The sequence below is a fragment of the Balaenoptera acutorostrata genome, chromosome 18, assembly GCF_949987535.1.
Source record: "Balaenoptera acutorostrata chromosome 18, mBalAcu1.1, whole genome shotgun sequence".
Classification (NCBI taxonomy): Eukaryota; Metazoa; Chordata; class Mammalia; order Artiodactyla; family Balaenopteridae; genus Balaenoptera; species Balaenoptera acutorostrata.
The window spans coordinates 45,506,195-45,518,924 of record NC_080081.1 but is presented as its reverse complement, the minus strand read 5'-3'; positions in this window follow the sequence as shown (position 1 = coordinate 45,518,924).

The following is a 12,730-nucleotide window of genomic DNA, read 5'->3' as shown; positions in this document are numbered from 1 at the left end:
TTTCACTTATTCAACAAATATTTCTTGAACTCCTGCTATGTAACCGTCTCTGATGCAGCTACTGAATATATAGCAGTTGATTAACCCGAAGGAACCTGCTCTCATGGAATTACGTTCTAATGGAGGAATACTGTAAATTATACCTAGTATGTAAGTAAATATACTATTATGCTACAAATATTACCAAAAAAGTAAAATAAAATAATAGATGAGATCACAGAAGGCAAGAAATACTGTGATATTTTAGATGGGTAATAAGGGAAGACTTTTCTGAAGAAAAGTCTTAAATGGAGACTTGAGTGATGTTAAAGAGCAAGGGGATGAGGAAATATCTGTGTATGAATATTATTTCTAACAGGAATTATAAAGGGGAAAATCTTGAAATTTTGAACAATAATTTTATAACGTGTGTTGCTGAAGTGCACTGCAATAGTGAGAAACACTCTAAATGAGGTTCAAGAGATAGGCAGGGGCCTGATATAAGACCTTGTAGGTTATGGTAAATATTTGTATTTTATTCTATAGCTATAGGAAGTCATTTTAGTGCAGCGAGTAGTAAAAGCCTACCATCTGATTTACAGTTTCAAATTATAACTCCTACAGTTGCTCAGAGCATACCATTTTCAGAAAGCAAAAATGGCAGAGAGATGATTGGATTTAGGATAAATTTTGGAAGTAGAATCAGTAGGACTTGCAGAGGAAATGGAATGTAAGATAAAAATATAGGATACTGATGTTCTTAGTCTGAGATACTGGTGAATTATATTACTATTTATTAGTTCAGAAAAAAGTTGTCAATATAATTATTTTTACAGATTCATAGTCAATAATGTAAATACAATAAAACAAAGATATTCTCACACATTCATTTATTGTGACCAACTTCTAATTTCAGGGTTTATCTATAAAATCATAAAACCATGAGACCAAGGAACAACTAAAAATGCTCTAAGCAACTTATACTTGAAGAGTAGTGAATCAGAATCTGGAATCCAAATTATAATGTAGCTAGAAATTTTGGAGTGGATATACCTTCTATAATTATCTAACCTTCTCCAATGAAAGGACAATAATAAATGAATTTGTGAGGAGAGCATCCGTATATTTGATAAATGCTACAGTGATTATACTGTGGATGACGCTGCTATCGAAATGGGCTTCCTGATTTCAAGGAGGATGTGGTTCTGTGGCGGCTTAGGTCCAGAATCAATACTTTATTCCCCAAAACAAAGAGGGTAAGGCTCCTTGATCACCAGTAGAGGCTGGAATGGTAAAGAAAACATTTTGCTTGACAGGATTCTTTGATGGGGCTAACAGATTTTGAGGGAGTAGGACAAAAACATATAACTAGATTTGTAACGTCTTTAATATCTGTATAATAAAAAATTCCAAGTTGTCCTGACTTGATCCTCAAGGTATACTAAATGGCTTTGTAAGGCTAGCTTCCTATCATGAAATGAATACAAACTATTCCACCATGCCACTGGCACAATCAGCAACATTACATTATCACACAATCAGCAATTACCTATAGTTATAGGTGATTCCAAATACGGTTTCCCATGTGCTGAAAACATAAAAAAGTTCCATAAACAAATAATTCAAAATTCCATTGGCTTACTTCTGCTATATTTCCATTACATCTGCAGCACACAACAACATGGAGTGTTCTTTGTGGAAGATGACCAAGCAGGGGAAAACTTTATAGCAAATGAGTGCATAATATGCTAACACAAATCAGAATTGGATTGCTCTGGAGTTACTGAGCCAGACTCAGAAGTGTTCCTGAAAGCCTGTTGAAAAGATAAATTCTCCCCATTAAAAGAGAGGCAACATGAGGATAAATTCTACTTTAATATATGGAAAGTGGTTAATGATATCATCAGCTAGTAAGCTACTTTAAAGGATCAGAGTAGAAGGATTTGTGATAATAAAATTTGGGGAAAATGCAGATTAAAGAACTCAGAATGAGACCAGGATATAAAAATATTAGTGCCTCTCTGTTGGCTCACTAAAGGATTCCTACAGCAGAGGATTTAACTACAGGCAATCCTACATGAGTGGGAAACTTTTCCTAGCCTCCCCAATGCTTGTTCAATATTGAAATTAATGGTAGTTTGGTATGGTATTTGGTGAGTTAAGGATGGCCTTAAAACTTGTCAGTGATTTTCAGCTAGTATAAATAATAGTGGGTGAAATAGTTGTGAGCTAATTTGGAGCTTACATTTTAGTGGGAAACATAGACATTAAATATACAATTGTACACTTAAAATTGCAAATAAAAAAAGTGTTATAAAATAAATTTGTAGCAGACTAAGGGTAAATTTTAAATCATCTTTCAAGCATCTCTTCTTCTGTTACCTCATCATTCATTAGTCCTTAACTCTTGCTGTTTTAACACGTATGTGTTGTCTTCCCCAAACACTGCCACAAACCCACACATGCATAGGCACAATATTAACCAACCCTCCTCTCTAGTCACTTAGCATATCTTACATGTATGATTTATTTCATTACAGTGTAGTTGTTGGTTTACTTGTCCTAACTCCCATAGAAGGCAAGAATTATATCTGGCTTAATTTTGAACTGCATGTCCCAGTGCATGCCACATAGTCAGTACTCAGGATACGGTTAATCAATATTCAGTTTGCTGAAGATTCAGTTCAACTGTCAGTTAACCCAGAAGACTTTTATAATCTCTATGATTCTCTCTAAAATGTCACATCCTAATTTAAAAACTCTATGGTTGTCTAACGTTTCATGACTTTGCTACTTTGTATTATTTTGTCTTACTATTCACTGTGCTTTACATTTTACATGTGTTTCTTTTTCACATATACAAACAATCACATGCCAGTCTTCCAATTGGTCTATACATTTACTGGATCAGGGATAATGATAACTACCTTTCACCGAATGTCTATTCTGAGAAAACAAAACCCCAAAGTTAATTAAATCCTCAAATCTCAAAGTCAGTGAGAGGCAGAGCCAATATTATGTCTGCCTGATTTCAAAGCCAAATTCTTTACTAAACAACACTGCCTTATTTTAGCTGCAAAATGCCTAAAATGTAAGGTTTAAACATTAGTTGTAGATCAATTGTTCACTCAATTTCAACTCTCAGAATGACTCAGAGTGCTCATTGAAATGGAAGAAGCAGGGGAACAGCAGGCAAGGTTTTCCTTATGAGGACAGATTCTGACCCTAGGTGGCTACGTCTTTTTGGTCAAATTAAAAGCTCTTGGGGTGCTTAAGTTGGCAGATGATTTCAAGCTACAAAAAAAAAAAAAAAAAAAAAAAGCTAAAACTTGCTAATAAAGTAAATATTTGTTTTAAGGAAAATTTATGTTTTTTAATGTTTATACTTTATATTTTTATTCAGATTAACAGTTCTCATTTTTAAGAAATATTTTACTTTTAAACATATAAAATAAATATTTCAATATGAAACTAACTTATTACTGACTTAGATCACAGTATATTTTGTTCATCTTATTATAGATCATTTACGACACTAAAGTATCTTTTCATACCAAAAATTGAAAAAATAAAATTTTTAAAAAGTAAACATTTTAAGAAATTTTGAGCATCAGGTTCTTTTTAAAAGAAAAGAAATCATTTGTCAAAGATGTATTTTTCTCTAAAGAGAAGTGAACATCATTTCCGAAGTACCAACTTCCTTGTAAGACAAATTTGCAGGAAGTTGTTTTTACCATGGTGACAAAATCTAGATGCAGATTACTTCATCAGAAGAAGGCAATTTTTCGTAAACAGTTGAGCTCAGAACACTCAGAGTATGTTACATTGAATTTGTGATACAAAACTACTTTTACAGATATTTGGGAGTGTTTGTGTTCTTAATCAAGGCTTCAGAAGTTTGAGAACTAACTACACTGATAAATAATCTTTAGGCCAGGCACCTGTAACTTTCATAATGAGGAAGTTATCATTATATATATATTTAGGAATTCATGAGCTAAGATTAATTACAAAGAGTGTAGTGGCTTAATAAAGGTAGTTAAATTAATATTAAAAATGGTAAAATGCAGGGCCACTTAATCTGTGTGGCCCTGTTTCATTGCTGCTTTCTGGTGACACTATGTGACACAGCCAACAATGACCTCAAAGTTCCTACATATTGTTAAAAAAACAAAATTCAACTGAGTAAATTTAAATAACTAACTGGCTTTATTCAATGATTCATGAATTGGGCAACATCCTATCTAGCAAGTAGAAAGGAGCTCAGAAGAGCTATACAAAATGAAAAACTTTTACAGGCATAAAGGGGTGGGAAAGGGAAGTTTCTAGGAAAAAGTGGATTGTTTCAGGCAAGGTCACCTTCTCTGGGGGACAGAAGGAGTCTATTGGGTGGATTACCTCACTAGTGCTGACTAGGTCATTCCAGGTTGTTTGGGTAGAGGTTACATTTCTGGGAGAGGCAGAAAATGCAATTAGGTTAGGTATTCTTGGTTTGCTGATGCAGAGCTTAGGACAAGTGACTTCATTTTGGGGTTGTTGTCTCTTTTTCAACAGTTTCCCCCTTTTGATTAGATTCTCAGCCTACCCAAGATGTGATCTAAATTTAAGGCATTACTACTAGTCTCAGCCACCACTCTGTAGTTCTCACAGCTTTTACTGATCTTCTGTGTAATAATCACAGCTCATGATTTTATTTTTTTCTGAATTTCTGTGGTTTCACAGGTCATGACTTCAGCTTCACGATTTTTTAGTTGGTCATTTTATTCACTCTTTTTCTGGCATGTCAGTCTAGAGAGATTATTTGCTTGATGAGTAGAGGCTGCAAACATGCATTTAAACCTTTTGAGAGAGTACAGTGCACCGGGGAGACTACTATGACTATCATAAACAGGCTAATTCCCAATGTTTGGAGTGCACTTCAGAGCCATGGTTCTCAAGACCCAAACCAATCAAAATAAAATAACTTAAAGAAAGACCCTTTTGAAGGAGCCACTTTTTTAAGCCAAGTGGCTTGCTCAGTGATGTTATGTAACAGTTTCAACTTCCCCAAAAGTGTTAATCCACATGCAGCAGGTGATGGTGGCCACAACACAGACACTTCCTCACTCAGCTAAAAGATAATCCAGGGCTATACTATTATCAAGAACAACTTTGGCCAGAGAGTCTAAGGATTTTATTGGGCAGCTATTGCTTTAGTAGCAGATTCTGCAATATTTTCAAAAGTTAAGGAGAGGTTCCTGATCATAGCTTCATTTACATTTACTTCTAACCAGGGAAGTAGGGTCCTGACAAGAGAAATGAATACTGAACTATGAATGTGTTCTTGTAGGTCCTTTCTAACTCAATGTAAATTCAAAGGAGTTGACCAATGAGTTGTCTCAATTCATCTGTGAATAGTTAGAGACACAGTTAGGTAACCTAAGGGGCATTGCCTGGTTATGTGCCAGTCATCTAGGCATTCATAGGCTCAAGGAGAATGTTAACCACCACAGACAAGGGTAAACCTTGTTGCGGTACAAACCATTCCTGTTAAGATGATACTGTTAGTGGATTCATTTGCAGGGATTGTTACATTTTCCCATTCAAGCCAGGAGTCGCTTATGTTTTTATTGCATTTGGGGAGTAAATCTCCTAGCCTGAAATAAAGAATACCATGCAAAGATTGGTGCTGTTGGTGAGATCTTAGGGGTGCAAATATACTAAGATTTACACAGGTATTTGTGTCTAATTGGGCAAGTACAGTTGTAATCAAAGAAAGGTTAAAAAAAGAAAAAAGGCACTGGATGTTCTGATTGTAAAAGTTGAATTTGGTAAGAGACTGCTAGAGGAGGTTGACTGAGTTTGTGGTGAAAGTGGGAATAGAAGAGAAATTGGTCAAAGGGAGTATCAGGTAGTCACTAGCATTATGGATAGATCAGAATCTTTGATGATAAATCCAGCAGTCTGAAAATTTACCCTCATTCAAAATGGCCTGGGAGAGATGGATGTTGGCATTATCTTCCCAGGTCAATGCCAAAGTAAAGGAAAGAAAGAAAAGAAAAAGTGGTTTCACGTTTGTTTAAAGTGTGAGGTCTCAATCACGTGTGTTTGGTGGAAGCAGTCTACATTAATGTCAGCTACTTCTTTTCCTCCTCAATTTTATTTGAAGGTTTCCAGCATCTTTACAGGACTAGATGTCAGTTGGAGAGTTCTTTAGCTGTGAGATGTGTACACAAGGCTCAATGCCTTCTAGTTTTGCAGCAGTGTCAGTGGTTGGGAGCACTTTGTAAGGTCCATCCCAATGCAGTTCATGGGCTGTCTTCCTCTGATGACATTTCCAGAATACCCAGTCACCAGGCTCCGGACTGTGGCCAAAAGGATCCTTTGAAGTGGGATTCAGGAAAGTTTCTTTAACCTGTTGATGATAGTCTTTGGCATACGACATTAAAGAATTACAGTAGTTAGCCATACTAGTGTGAGATAACAAGGGATCAGCAGAAAGTTGATTATCAATAGACATTGGTCTACAGGTGACTATCTCATATGGGAGTGAGTTTATGTTTCCCAAAGACGGTACTGTGGACAGTCAGCAAGACCAGAGGCAATACCTTGGACAAACAATGTCAAATAGTTTCATCAAGTTTAGAGATTTTAAGTTTAAGGATCCCATTAGTTCTTTTAACCTTGCCTGATGATTGAGGGTGATAGGGACAGTGATAATTCCAAGAAGTTTGGAAAGTTTTTGTTAAGGCTTATGTGATTTGCCCAGTGAAGTGAGTGCCTTGATCACTGGTGATTGTGGAAGGTGGAAAACACATTTTCCAATGATTTCTTTGCCACCATGAGGGCATCAGCTTTGTGGCAGGGGAAGGCTTCAACCTATCTAGAAAACATGTATACAATAAGAAGAATAAATTGTTAACCCATACTAGGTGGTATTTGAATTAAGTGTAGCTGCAGGTGCTGGCAAGGTCCAGAGAGAAGAGGTTTGAGGCCTCTGAGAACAAAAAGTTTTTCTAGGATCATCATGGACCAGACAAATCAGACATTGGCGGTAAACTCTTTTTGCAATTTCATAGATGTCTCCCTACCAATGTTTATTCATAGCTTGAGCCATCTTAAGTGCACTATGGTTCGTGAAGAAATATAAAACTGATAAAAGACGTTTGCCAGGGAGTTGGGAAAAACAAAACAGCTAATTGGGTTTACCATAGCCTTGACTGTTCATTGAATTTACAACTGTTGTTTACCCATCTTAATTTCTCTGATTCAGGAGCAGACTGTTACCATGTTGCAAATACATGAGGATGGCAAAAGTCTTGGAACAAGGGGTCATTTTTGCAGAAGCAGAATAGACTTCTTCTTCATGGACCACAGCCTTTATAGATATCCTTACTGTTGCCTTTGCAAGAAAGTCAGCAAGGGCATTTCCCTGATACTTAGGTTTAATCTTTTTAGAGTGCTCCTCAATTTTGATGACAGCAATTTCAGAATGTAAGAGAATAGCAGTAAGAGGGTGGTCTATTTGCTCATTTTTTATTGGGGTCCCAATGAATGTAAGAAAACCCCCTTGGTTTCTATAACATCTCAAAATTATGGATGAACCAAAGGCATACAGCCTCTCTGTATAAGTATTAACAATTTGTCCTTTTGTTAACTGGCATGCTCTTGTAAGGACATGGAACTCTGCTTGTTGAGCTGATTTAACTTGTGGGAGATTGTCCCTCTCAAGTAGTTCATATTGGGTAGTAACAGCACAGCCAACTTGGAAATTTCCTTTTTTGTCTTTACAATATGACCCATCAACAACTAAAATAAGATCAAGATTAGTTAAATGGTGTCTTGTAAATTAGGACACAGTGACACAAAATGGGACTTTATTACCTTACAAACATGGGGGTCACCTTGGTCAGGCAGGGGTAGTAATGAAGCAGGTTTAAGGATATTGCAGCTTTAAAAATGCAAATTATCTTGTGAAAGCAGAAGTGTCTCATAGGAGGTTAGTCAGCTTGCAGAGACATGTTGAGGCGATTCAGAATTAAAGAGGCTTTGGACAGTATGCAGAGTTTGTGAAAAAGTATAATTTCCTAGTGTTATATCTGCTGAAGTTTCTAGTAACTTTACAGCTGTAGTTATAGCCCTAAGGCAAATAGAATAGTCATGAGCAAATGTATCAAGCTGTATGCTATAACAGGCAATAGGTCAATGTTTATTACCATGTTTTTACATAAGCATTCCCAGGGCTTGGCTATCTTTTTCATGCACAAATAAGGTAAAAAGTTTTGAATAGTTAGGTAGTCCTAAGGCTGATGGTTCTTGCAGGGTTTGTTTTAGTCCTGTAAAGGTCTGCTCATGTTTATTTCCTCAAGGAAGGGGCTCAGAGACTGAAATTTCATAGAGTGAAATTCTAAGTTCATAGAGCGGGGAAGCTATTTAGAGAAAATATTGGAACATATACTCTCCAATAACCAGCCACACCTACGAATCCATGAAGCTGTCACTTAGTTGTGGGCTTAAGAAGTTCTTGGATTAGCTTAATTCTTTTTGGAGATAGCTGGATTCCGTCAGCACTTAGATTATGACCTACATAGTGAACAGTGTCTAGAGATCATTGTAATTTTTCCTAGAGACTTTATGTTCATTTTCAGCTAACTGTTGCAGCAAACAAACAGAATCTTTCATGGATGCCTCTTTGGTAACCATAGCACATATTTTAAAAGGGTAGATTTCCCAAGGAACTAGAGAGTGTTTAAATCTTCGTGGAGCACCTGGGAGAAATAAGAAGGGGCTTCAATGAACCCTTATGGCATGACTGTCAAAGTACATTGTTAATCGTTCCAAGCAAAGGCAAATAGATATTGGCTGTTGAGGTATACAGGAATGTAGAAAAAGGCTGAACAGGGATCTGCAACAGTGAACCATTTTGAGTCTCGTGGAAATTGTGAGAAAAGATGCTTGTGTTTGGAACAACCAAGAAATGCGGAAAAACTGTCTTGTTAATAGCCATCCTCAACCATTAGGTTTCCAGACTGGCAAGATCTGTGTGTTACAGGGGCTGGTGGAGGGAGTAATTAGCCCCTGGGTGTGAAGCCTTGTATGGCCTCAACCTTTAATGGCTACTGAGGTAATTTAGGAAGAGGTTTAGTTATCCTATCTGAATTTTTATAGGTTCTGTACTTTTTATTCTCCCAATGTCATAATTAGAATTAGCCCATAGATTTTGGGACACCTCAATTAAATTAGGGAATTTTGTTGGAATTCTTCCTTTTCTATGTCAAAAACAGATTGGAAAGATCAGGTTCAGGTTGGGCAATAAATTCTTCATTGGAGGGAAAACATATTAGACCTTTTAATTTAGAAAGGATATTTCTACCCAATTGATTGGCTGGAGCTGTATCATATGGCAAAAAGAAATGTTTTTCAGTAAAATGTCCCAGAGTCATTGGTACCGGTTGAGACAGAAACCCCCCGAATTTAATCAGTCAGCCCCACTATAGAAACTTCTTTCTCACTCTGAGGGATTTTTTGGTCTTATGAGACTGGATAGAAAGTGTAGAAAGTAGAAAGTAGAAAGCGTAGCTCCAGTAGCTAACAGAATTTGGAAAGGTTTTGTATTAACTTTAATTTTTGTTTCCCCTTTGCTGCTTAAGGGTATTACTGGTGGCAGTTTACTAGAGGGTCCCTTGGTGTCCTGTCAGTTCTGAGAAGGGCTCATATGGGGGACCTCCAATGGGAGTAGATATTACAGCATTGGAGTTAATGTTGAAAAATGTACATAGGACTTTTGAGGACAATCTCTTTTCCAGTGTCCCAGTTGATTACTACTGAGACATCAATCCCTTGTCTCATACCCCAGTGTTATGATAATAGACACCTAGGAGGGTATAATGCAGGAATCCCAGATGTTATTTTAGGTCTCTGGCCTTGGAGCTGTTGTAGCAGTAATCCATTTACAATAGGGCAGCTAGAGCAGGTTGGGTGACCTCATTTATTGTATGAAACCCAGAATACCATAGGAAGAGAACTTGCAGATGGCCTTAAAGTCTGTAGCAGATTTATCTTTCTTTTGTTTGCGTGTTTGAATAATAGACCTATGAGTGCGGGCAAGGAAGAATTTAGGAATGGCTTTTTAAAGATGGGTTGCTATTTTTCAAGCTTTTTCTGATCCATAAGGGGACCATGTCGAAGATCAAGAATCCTGAGATATCATCCTTAGGGTTACCCTATTCTGCTTTCTGTATCCATTTTTCGGCTTCACCAGGTCCTACCAACATGTGCATAAGTAGCCTGGGGTCATAGACTTCAATAATGACTCTAAATTCTTCAAGAAACTTTGGGGGACTCCTCGCTGGGTTTAGGAAATTTCTTAACAATGACCCTTAGGTCAGCTTTTGACCACTGAATGAAAGATACATGAGGAGGATTGCCTGCAACCTCAAGAGGTTTAATTTTAAAAGACTGTTTAATAGTCTCTTCAGTAGAAAGGCAATTCAGATAGAGAATTAGTAAAACATGAGTACTCAGGTAAAGGAAGATAGAGGGGAGCAGTAGGAGTCATGTCAGCCTTGATGTTTTTTGTCTTAGGTACTTCTTGGTGTCTTTCATTTTTATTAGCCTTTTGCAATAAATTCTTTAATGAAACAATTTTGAAATCTTGAAGGCTTCTGGAAGCTACTACATGCCAATTAAAATAAGTATCCCATTCCATTTGTTTAATTTGGAAACCCTTGCTTTTAAGTGTATTTCTTAAATAAATGATCTTATCTAATTGAAACATTCCCCATAATGACTATTGCAATTCTAGGTTATTTTCAGTAAGATTTTGCCATTTTTGTAGATATTCATAGCTTTCAGAATCATAGTTCTTAGACATAAAACAAGCAGGTGTGTTGGAAAGTGGTTCACTCAACTCTTTGGAATTTAATTATCTCATTCATTTTTGCTAAGTCTTTTTGGGTCTCTCACAGCCAAACTAATACCTAAGAGAGATGTACTGCTGGGTTGAAGATTGTGTGGTGTTTTACAGTGCACCTTGTTGCACGGAAATTTCTTGAGGTTGGTGGGTGACCTAGTGTTAATCTAACTTGTTCCATGAACACCTTATCCTAATACAGGAATCTTAGAGTGCTCTAACAGCTTTTAAGTGCTCAACCCATACCCACCAAATTCTGTGGCTTTTTGGCTTCCTAGATTCCCATTAACAATAGCCTTTACCTACACAAAGCACACTGGACTCAGTCCAGCTTAAGTCACAACAAATCCAACCCCAGACCCAGACTGGTTTTTAACTCAGACCCAGTCTAACTCTGGCTGGTAACCACCAGCAGTTCCATGTTGGCATGGATCTGGGGACTGGAGTGAGGACTGAGCCAGCAGACCCCAAATAATGGGGACTGCAGACTGAGGTTCCACACAAATGGGAAACTGCAGACTAAACCACCAGCAGTTCCCAGCATGGAATCTGGGGACAAAACCAAGAGCTGATGGTTTGCAACCAAATGGGGGACAGTGAAAAGCCAATTAGATTTGACAGGTTGGTGCAAAGACAACAGAGCTCAGAACCAAGAGGAACTTTCCCATGTACTTTGGAAAGGGTGAGAAAGAGAACGCAGTGGGTTTGAGGGTAAAACACCTGTGTTTCTCATTGTCTCCGAAGTTATTGGAAGTCTCCTTTGGTCCTGCCACTGCCACAGAATCTCGTAAAAACAAAATTCAGCTGAATAAACTTAGAGATCTAATTGGCTTTATTCAATGATTCATGAGTCAGGCAGCGTCCCATCTAGCAAGTTGAAAGGAACTCAGAACAGCTGTCCAAAATAAAAGGTTTTTCATGGGCAAAAAGGGGTGGGAAAGAGAAGTTTCTAGCAAAGAATGGATTGTTTTAGGCAAGGTCACGTCCTCTGAGTGACAAAAATATTCTACTGAGTGGATTACCTCACCAGTGCAGACTGAGTAATTCCAGATTGATTGGTTAGAGGTTACATTTCTGGGAGAGGCTGAAACTGCAATTAGGTTAGGTATTAAGTCCTGGTTTGCTGATGCGGGGCTTAGGACAAGTGACTCCATTTTGGGGTTGTTGTCTCTTTTTTAACAATAACAACAAAATTCCTATTTGTGTTAAACATTACAGAGGCTAATACAAGTGGATGCCAACAAGAATGTTACTAGAATTTAAGGTTAGCAATCGAAATATAGAAAGCATTTTTAATTTTACATATCTACCTGAGCTTTTTCTACATGTATGTTTTCCTAATTTGTTTTCCAAATTGAGAGACAGACCTCAGAAAGAATTGTCTAGAAGTGCTTGTGCCCTTCTAGACTGAAGTGTAGACTGAAGTGTATCTACCCTTCAGTGTTTCTTTTTCCTATATCTAATCAGTGGGAAATTATATTGGTTTTTATCTATTTAGTCAAGTCTAAATCTGGCTATCAAATTCATCCTCTAATGTCCACCTCTTAGAATTAAATATGATTACTTTTTATTTATCTTTTTAAGAACAGGCAAGTTTTTGAGTAGCCTGACAGAATTGATTAAGATAAAACATGACTTTCTGAGAGAGCTCATTTACTCATTTGCTCAACTAGTATTGAGAATCTACAGTCCAATTTTAGGCACTTAGTACTCAAACATGAATAAGACAGACAAAATCCCTTCTCCTATGAAGCTTATATTCTAATAGGGAAAAAAGAAAAAAAAAAGAAATTTAAAATTAATACATATGTAATACAATTTCAAGATGAAGTAATAATTAAAAAGAGCAGGAAGTTAGTC